Source organism: Carlito syrichta, unplaced genomic scaffold (genome assembly GCF_000164805.1).
Source record: "Carlito syrichta isolate Samal-C Ts95f unplaced genomic scaffold, Tarsius_syrichta-2.0.1 Scaffold312095, whole genome shotgun sequence".
Lineage (NCBI taxonomy): Eukaryota > Metazoa > Chordata > Mammalia > Primates > Tarsiidae > Carlito > Carlito syrichta.
The window spans coordinates 83,035-91,792 of NW_007256191.1; positions in this window are offsets into that span (position 1 = coordinate 83,035).

Sequence of the window (8,758 nt, forward strand, 5' to 3'; positions counted from 1 at the left end):
GAGACCCGCCTGGGCAACTTGGCGAGCCCTCATCTCTACAATAAATCAAAAAATTAACCGGGTGTGGTAGCGCACGCCTGTAGTTCCAGCTCCTTGGAAGGCTGAGGCAGAAGGATCTTCGGAGCCCAGCAGGTCGAGGCCACTGCACTCCAGTCTGGGCGACAGAGTGAGACTCCAACTCAAAAAAAAAAAAAAAGAAAGAAAGAAAAAGAAAGACAGTGTGGCAATTTCTGAAAGAACTAGAAATTGACCTTCCATATGACACAGCAATTCCCCTATTAGGAATATCCTGAGAAAACCAAATTATTCTACAAAAAAGATACCTGCACACATATGTTTGCTGCAGCTTTATTCACAATAGCAAAAACATGGAAACAACTGTGTTGCCCACTGAAGCTAGACTGGATAAACAAAATGTGGTACATATACACAATGGAATATTATGCAGTCATAAAAGGACAAATATATGGACTTTGCAGCAACTTGGGTGGATTTGGAATCGATCATACTCAGTGATTTATCACAGAAACAAAGAGTTCCATATGTTCTCACTCATAAGGTGACCTTGAACAATTATAAAGCTATAAGAAAACAATTGACAACAGTGGAAAGCAGTTGGGGGGGGTGGGATGGGACTGGCAGTTGAGGGAAACTGCTAGGAGAGGGAAGGGCATACCTCATCAACAAGGTTACCTGCATGATCAATGTTTATATACCTAACCCTGAATTGTACCCCATACCTTTATAATTAATTAATTAATTTTAAAAAAACAAAAACAAAATATGCAGGTATGCCTAATGTGTCCATTTTTGTTGTAATTCGTATGAAGTCAGAGTTGACTGGTGGTCTGCCTCTGCCTCTGAGGCTGTAAATACTGTAACCTGCTCATCATGATGACCCTAGTGCAGAAATCAGTACCTGGCCAAAGTATATCCTCGATAAACTTTTTCTGAGTGGACAGGAAATGTTTGCAATTTACTCAGGGATGTCATGAAGATAAACTGAACCAATGCAGCAGACAGTGAGAAGGAATAAAGAGTGTCTTGTGATGACTTCAGAAGCAAATTATGCAGCTTCAGTGAGAGTTTGGCTCTAACAAACTGCATTATTTGCTCTGTAGACATCTGGGACAAGTTACACTTTCAGTCCTTGAGCTTAAAAGTCTAAAAGTCCCGCCTAAACCTTCACTGAGATTGTACTCTGATATTATACAGAAAGACAACGACTCAAAAGAAATTTCTCAGAGTTTCATATGTTTATATTCTTTACCTTCTTCTTCTTTTTTTTTAAGACAAATTCTATGACCAACTTGATAAGTTCTGTTATTCTCTCCTATGCTAAATTGAAAATACAGGCCATGTCTCAGCTGAGCAGTCATCTCTCTCTCTGTGATTGGTTGCAAGCAGAAGAAAACTTTTGGGAAAACTGAGTAACTTTTGGGAAATAGAGTAAGTGAAGTCAAGATTCTCACTTTGACCTACCCGACACCACTAACTAGTACAGCTCCTGTCCTGCCCAGTCATTCAGCTAACGAAGGTCTCCATCTAATTGTAGGTCTGAATGAAGCTCAAAGATTTGCAGGTAAATGCATAGTGAGTGGTGTGCAGTCAAGGACAACTTCACGCCTGGCCTCTAACTGCATTGGAATTCTATGGTAAAGGAAAAAGGTTTTCCCCAATAATGTGTAAGAGACATTTGAACTCAGAAGATTAATTGATGCTGGATAATATAGACCTAATGTTCAATAAGAACCAAGTCACTAGATGCGAGAGCTAGCTCTAGGAAATACTGCCTGAAATGCATGCACAAGCTATGAAAAGAGCAGATACAACAGGGACCTCTATTCTATATGCACGTTCTAAGTCAGTAAGAAATCAGTCTTCACTCTATCCTAATCCCACCAGCCCAACCACAAGATTCTCCAGAAGCTAAAAATATATGGGTTTTAGATTCGGTTCTCTCCCCTCTCTTTTGGAAACCTCACATCTCTCATGCCTTTTAGATAATTATCTTGAGAATAAACATGTTCTGTTATTTCTCTATCCAAACAACAAGTAAAGAAGAACCCCCTCTGGTGACTTCATTGCTTCCCCTGACTGCTATCCTATTTTTCTTTTCCTGATGCCAGAAATCACGAGTAATTGTAAATCCTCACTCTTTTTTTCACCCTCCTGTTTCTCTCCCTCTAAGCCAGATAAAGTTCTATATCCTAAAAATATCTCCATGTTCCTCAGTGGTCTTGTGCCTACCTATTGCATTTCCCTTCTGCCTGTCTCTTCTCCTTCCCCTCCCATTCTTCCTCAGTCACCCTGGCCAAAACTTGTATCTAGTGTCATGAATGTCCTTATTATTAGGAAATACATAATGAATCCTAGTTGAGTAAAAAAACTCACAATGTCTTCCAGCCAACTCCAAAGTGGTTTATAAGAGACTATGTATATCAATAAAGCAATGAGAAGATTTATCTTCTAGCTATCTTCTTGCAGTATTTCTTTGAAGCTGGAATTATATTAAAATAAAACTTTACAAACAACTGGTGGAGACAATGTAAGGAGATCATCCTAGTTAAAGTAACTCGGCTTCCTTCTGAAGATGTTATTGTCACATAATATCATCACACGCATCATAACATCAATATCTACCATGGATGTGAGGCAGTGCTCACCTAAAGCCAGACTCAGAGAGAAATACTCAACTGTAAACTTACACAAAACATGTAAGAATATATTCCTTGGATTCCTTCCACTGGCCTTTTCCGTACCCAGGAAGCACACAAGAAAAGGATGAAGAGAGCTTTCTAATGGAAAATATTGAGATCTCATCAGTCTTGTTACTTTATTATGCGAAGCCCTTTCAATGACATTTTAACATTGTTAGCAGAAGAAGTTAGTGTTGTTAAGAACAATAAAAGTGACTCTATTTTCCCATTCATAGAAATTAGGCCAATACTTGTAAACAACAAAGAGAAAAGAAACAATGTCTAAAATTCCTTATCACATACCCTTTTTGTTTAAACTACCCCAGAATTTGGTACTCAGAGAGTAACTATAGTAAAAGCATTGTTTTCTTAACATTCTTTTTTTTTTCCTTTTTTCTTTGTAAAATAATTTTACTCCCAAGATCTTGTCTAACTTGCCTTAAATAATCCCACTTCTTCTTGCTGAAGACTGCCTTTAGAATAGACAAATGAACAAGTGACAAGTCTGTGAATGAAGATAAGTTTTCTGGGAGATCTTTTTGAAAATAAATTTATCTTTTGTTGTCCTGAGTGGTTTCCAGACACAATAATCTCTCTTTCATATTGTTTTTCTATGTAGTATCAAGCCCAAAAGAGCTGCACTCCTTTATTCCATAAATTTCCTTAATTTCCTTCTATGTGTCATTTACTGTCTGGGTTCTAAGAATGTATAAGTCAACAAAACAAGTTTCTGCTCTCAAAGCCTTAAATTCTATTGCATAGAAATAAGTAGTTACCAAATAGATACTTAACGTGTATTTGAGAAGAAATAAATCATTGAGAAATAGATATGTAATATGTTAGTGAAAAATACAGACCATTAAAAGAACAGGAATGCATAAAGGGCTTTTCCATGGTGCTTCATGAAGATAATTAGCAACAAAGGTAATATGAAGTAGGAATCCAGGGAGTGACTCAAGTAAACCCCAAAGGAAGTGCAGAGGGAGAGATGGTGCAACACCCCTAAATGAAGCTTGTCTGCCTGTTAGGGAACATCAAGGGCCCAGAGTGCTTGGAACAGAGTGAGTGAGGACTGTGGCAAGAGCTGTGGTCAGAATAGTCCTGGGTCATCCTAAGGCCATTGGGTTTCATGTTGAGTAGGTTGAGAATGCACTATTGTGAGCAGAAAGGGACATGGGTGATTTGTATTTTAAGCTCGTTTTGATGCTGCATAGAGAAATGACTGATCGGGCTGGAATTGAATGGAAGCCAGAGGATCATTTGCAGAACCATCTCATCAGCTTAAGTTGATACTGACAGCACCAGGAAAAGGGCAGAGCCAGAATAACGACAGAAAAATTGAGTCATACTCATGAAATGAATGCACCTTGTCTTGCCTACATTTAGAATTATGTGTTTAGGAATTAGTAATGTCCTGAAAGAAAGCTATGCTGGTCTTGGGCAACAAGCTGGGCATTCTGTTGCTTCAGATGAAAGGATCCTGACTGATATAATCTCACCACATTTCAAAATTGAAAATTGCCCAACATACATTTATCGATCACATTATAACAAGATTTAACATTTCAAGTTTTTAGAAAAACGTAAGTAACACTAGGAGGAGCAAAATTTCTTTATAGAAATGAAGGAGAAAAATAAATTGTTGGCAAGTCAAGTTAAAAGAACAAAACAATTGCATTGTGTGCAATGCAAGGAAAAAAAATGAAGCATAATATTTGATGTGTGTTCATTCAACTCTACTAAAACAGTATTGTGTACAACTAACAGTAATAATTTTGAGAATCTATAAATTGAACTATATCTTAATATGATATAGTTATGATATTTAACATGCAATGCCTAGAGAATAAGAACACAACAATAATGGAAGAATTAAACCTCTGTAAAAAAAAAAAACTCAGTTTTAAAAAGGGTGTAATCTAAAGTGGATTTGGGAAGTAAAACAGTTTTTTAAGAATACTATTAAAACATAGACATAACTGACAGAAGACAGATAAAATTAGAGGGTTTAGCAGAGTATTAACTTATCTGTGAGTTTAAAGTGAGAAAGAAAATAGAACTTAAAAAAATTAAGAGACTCCAGTCTCTACAAGAAAAAAAAAAAGAAAGAGAAAAAGAAAAAAAAAAAAACCAAAAGAAACAAATTAGCCAAGCATAGTAAAGCACATAGGTAGTCTCGGCTATTCTGGAGACTGAGGCAGGTAAATGCTTAAGTCCAGGAATTTCAGCCTGCAATGAACTATAATTACACCACTGCACTACAGCATTGACAGCAGAATGAGATCCTGTCTTAAAAAAAAAAAAGTGGTGGGAGTGAACCTGAACCTTCTTTCCCTTTTCTTGAATTTATGGGAAAAACTTTCTCTTCAGATAAATAGAACCAAGAAGAGATAGATACATTGTGAATACAGGATAGATAGATTAGATAGATAGATAGATAGATAGATAGATAGATAGATAGATAGATAGACAGATAGATAGATAGAGAGAGAGATAGATAGATGATAAATAAATAGATTGATGAGAGAGAAAGAGAGAGATGATAATAAGAGGAAACTTCCTATAAAAACCAGTTCCTGAGACTATGGAGGCTGAGAAGCTCCATGATGTGCTATCTCCAAGCTGAGAACCAGGGAAGCTGGTCACCTGGCTCAGTCCAAGTCTGAAGACCTCAGACTGGGGAGGTTGATGGTACAACTCTCAGTCTAAGGATAGAAACCTAAGAATCTGGGAGGTTGCAGGTGCCATTTCCAGAATCCAAAGGCTGGAGAAACTGGAGTTATGGTGAAGAAGGGTGTCTCACCACTAGGATGGGAGGGGGACATTGTTCTTTTCTCTGCCTTTTTATTCTGTCTGACCCTCAGTGAACTGGATGATGACTGTCCACATTGGGTGAGGATGGATCTTTCCTATTGAGTCCACTGATTCAAATGCCAATCCATTCCTGAGACATCCGCACAGATATACCCAGAAATAATGCTTTACTAGCTATCTCTACCCACTGAATTTGACCCCTAAAATTACCCATCATGCTGTCTTGCCCCCATTGTGTGTGCTTGGCATCTTTATTGAAAATCAATGTACCTTAAATGCATGAAAAATATATATAAGCTCCTCAGTCTATTCCATTGGTCTATGTGTCTGTTGTTATGCCATTTTACCTTGCTGTTTGTATTATTATCGCCCTTAGCATCTTTTGAAAGCAGGTAAGGTGATGTCTCAAGATTTATTCTTTCTGCTTAAGAGTGCTTTAGCTTTCCAGGGTATTTTGAGATTTCATATGAATTTTCTCATTTATGTGAGGAATGTCATGAGAATCTTAATATTGATTGCAATGAATCTGTAGATCACTCTGGGTTTTATGGACATTGTACAATTTGAATTCTTCCAAACCATCGACAGGAGATGTCTTTCCATTTATCTCTATCTTCTATTTGTTTCATAAAGGCATTACTATTTTTAGTGTACACGTCTTCAACCTCATTGGTTAAATTAATTCTAAAACATTTCAATTTTTAAATCTCTTTTAAATGGAATTGTTTTCTTGAATTTGTTCTAAGATATTTCATTGTTTGTGTGTAGACATGCTGCTGATTTTTAATATTGATTTGTATTCTGTAACATTACTAAATTTTCTAAGTAGTTCTAACAGGTTTTTTGGTGAAGTCTTTATGGTTTTTTTAATAGCTAAAAGTATGTCATCTTCAAACTAAGAAAACTTCATTTTTTTTCAATCTGATTAGTATACCTTTCTGTTAGCTCTATGCTAAATACCAGTGGTAAAATTGGGCATTTTGTTTTGTTCCTAATCATAGAGGAAAAACTTTAAAATTTTCAACATGAGTATTCTGTTAGCTGTGGACTTGTCTTATGTGGCTTTTATTGTGTCGAGGTACATTTCTTCTATACCTAATTTGTTGATAAGTTTTATAATAAAATGATATTAAAATTTTTCAAATTTTTATCTGTACTTATTAAGATAATATTTCTGTACTTCACCTTGTTAATGTGACTATCATTTAATGTGTCTATCACATTAAATGATTTGTATATGATGAACCATCCTTGCATCACAGGGATAAACCCCACTTGATTGTGGTGGATGATCCTGTTAAAGTAATGTTGCAGCTTTGTGTACAGGGAGACAGAGACATGATGTTGCATAAGGGCAAGAGGTGGCCATAGGCTGGAGGAATTTAAACGTGAAAGGTCACCATGGGCTGCAGAGATTTAAAGGTGAGAGATCACCATGGGCTAGAGGGGTCTAAAGGCAAGAGGTCCATGAACTGGAGGGGTTTAAAGATAAAAGGTCACTATGGGTATGAGGGGGTTAAAGGTGAGAGGTCATCATGGACTGAAGGGGTTTAAAGGTGAAAGATCAGCATGGATATGAGGGGTTAAAGATGAGAGATCACCAAGGGCTGGGGTGGTATAAAAGGCAAGAAGTCACATAGGTCAGAATTTAAAGGTGACAGGTCACCATGAACTGCAGAGTTCTAAAGGTTAGAAGTCAAATCATGAGCTGGCCAAGTGTAAACATGACCAACCGGAAGATCCCACAGAAGCAGGGGTTAGGAGAGGATGAACAGGTACTGGCTATGTTTACTGAGCTATGGAGACTCCTGGCTGCCTGTTGGTTATGGCGACCCCTCCTTCTAAGCCCTCATAAAACTTGTTTGTTGGTCCCGCACAGAGGACAAAAGATTGGTCCTAGGTTCCTCCATAAGTCATCAGTGCACTTTGTGGCACTTTGGAAAGGGACCTACAGGGATGGAGCTGGCTTATATGACTGCTCACAAACCCATGAGTTTTGGCCCTTGTGAGGTGTGGTGCGAAGGTGCGGATGAGTCCCGGAGAAGTTCAGAGGTAAGTGAAGAAGGAGGGAGGAAGGGATCCGACTAGGTGGGTGGACATCTGGGGAGGAAAAGGTATGGGGCAAGGAAGCCTTTCTGAGGAAGAGAGTGTATACCCAGTTTCTTCCTGTGGTAATTTACAGACTGTCAAAACAACAATACCTACGCCTCTCCTCAGTAAGCCTCCTTTCCAAGGGTCAAGAAAGCCACTCCTGTCTTTACTCCATAGAGCCCCCTCTCTGGGGAGGGCATGGACCCAGGATACAGCCCTAACTCTACACTTCTGTGAGTCTGTGAGGCTCCCGGAGCAGCAGGAAGTCAAAGGTTGACTCCACACCCAGGCACTGTGTGTGCATGGTACTTCAGGATGAGGGAGGGGCCGACCACAGTCCAATAGCACAGCAGAGTATGGTCACCTGTGAGAATGGGGAATGTGAACTGGGAGTGTGACCTGCAAGGTCATGTTGGGTCTTAGTTAGGCTTTATGGGCCATTTAGTCTTAAAACAACCTCTCAACTCTGCCCTGTAGTTGGAGTCAGCCACAGATAACTTGCAGGAGGTAAGTGTGCTGTGCTTTGTAAAGAACCCTTTATTCCAACAACAAGGCAAGGGCTGGATTTAGCCCAAAGGTCTCCTCTAGGTAAAAGCTACTCAGGGCAGAGCAAATGAGCAGCTTGAGACAGGACGAGACTGTCTGGTGGAAGTGGCAGCCTCTTTCCCTGGGCATAGCGCATCCACAGTGAAAGAGTGACCTGCTGCAGGCCTGGAGCAGGGAGGGTGGAAAAACTGACGTCTGAGGTCCCTGAGACAGGGGCCCACAGGGCTGCCCTACAAGGTTGTGCAAACTGTTCAATGCACAAAAGGTCATTGGCTGAGCACTGAGGGCCATGTCTATCATTGGACCTGCACTCCCTGCCCCAACCTTTGCAGTCATCCTGGCCTGGCCCACTTCTGCCTGATGTAAAGAGCCCCTTCCTCCAATCTCCACAAAGACACTGGCTCCTTGCACACCTGGGCCAGGGGATTGGGGAGGGGCTGTATTTTCTCAAGGATCTTAGGTCTAAATCACAACATAGTAGCATGTGTGGTTCATTCTCTGTGTCAAGCAGGTGCTGTGGTTCTGGGAACACAGGTGACAACATAAGGAGGCAAGCCATGATGATTCCTCTTGTTGGCTGTCTTCATAAGAGAGCCAGAAGCAGCCAC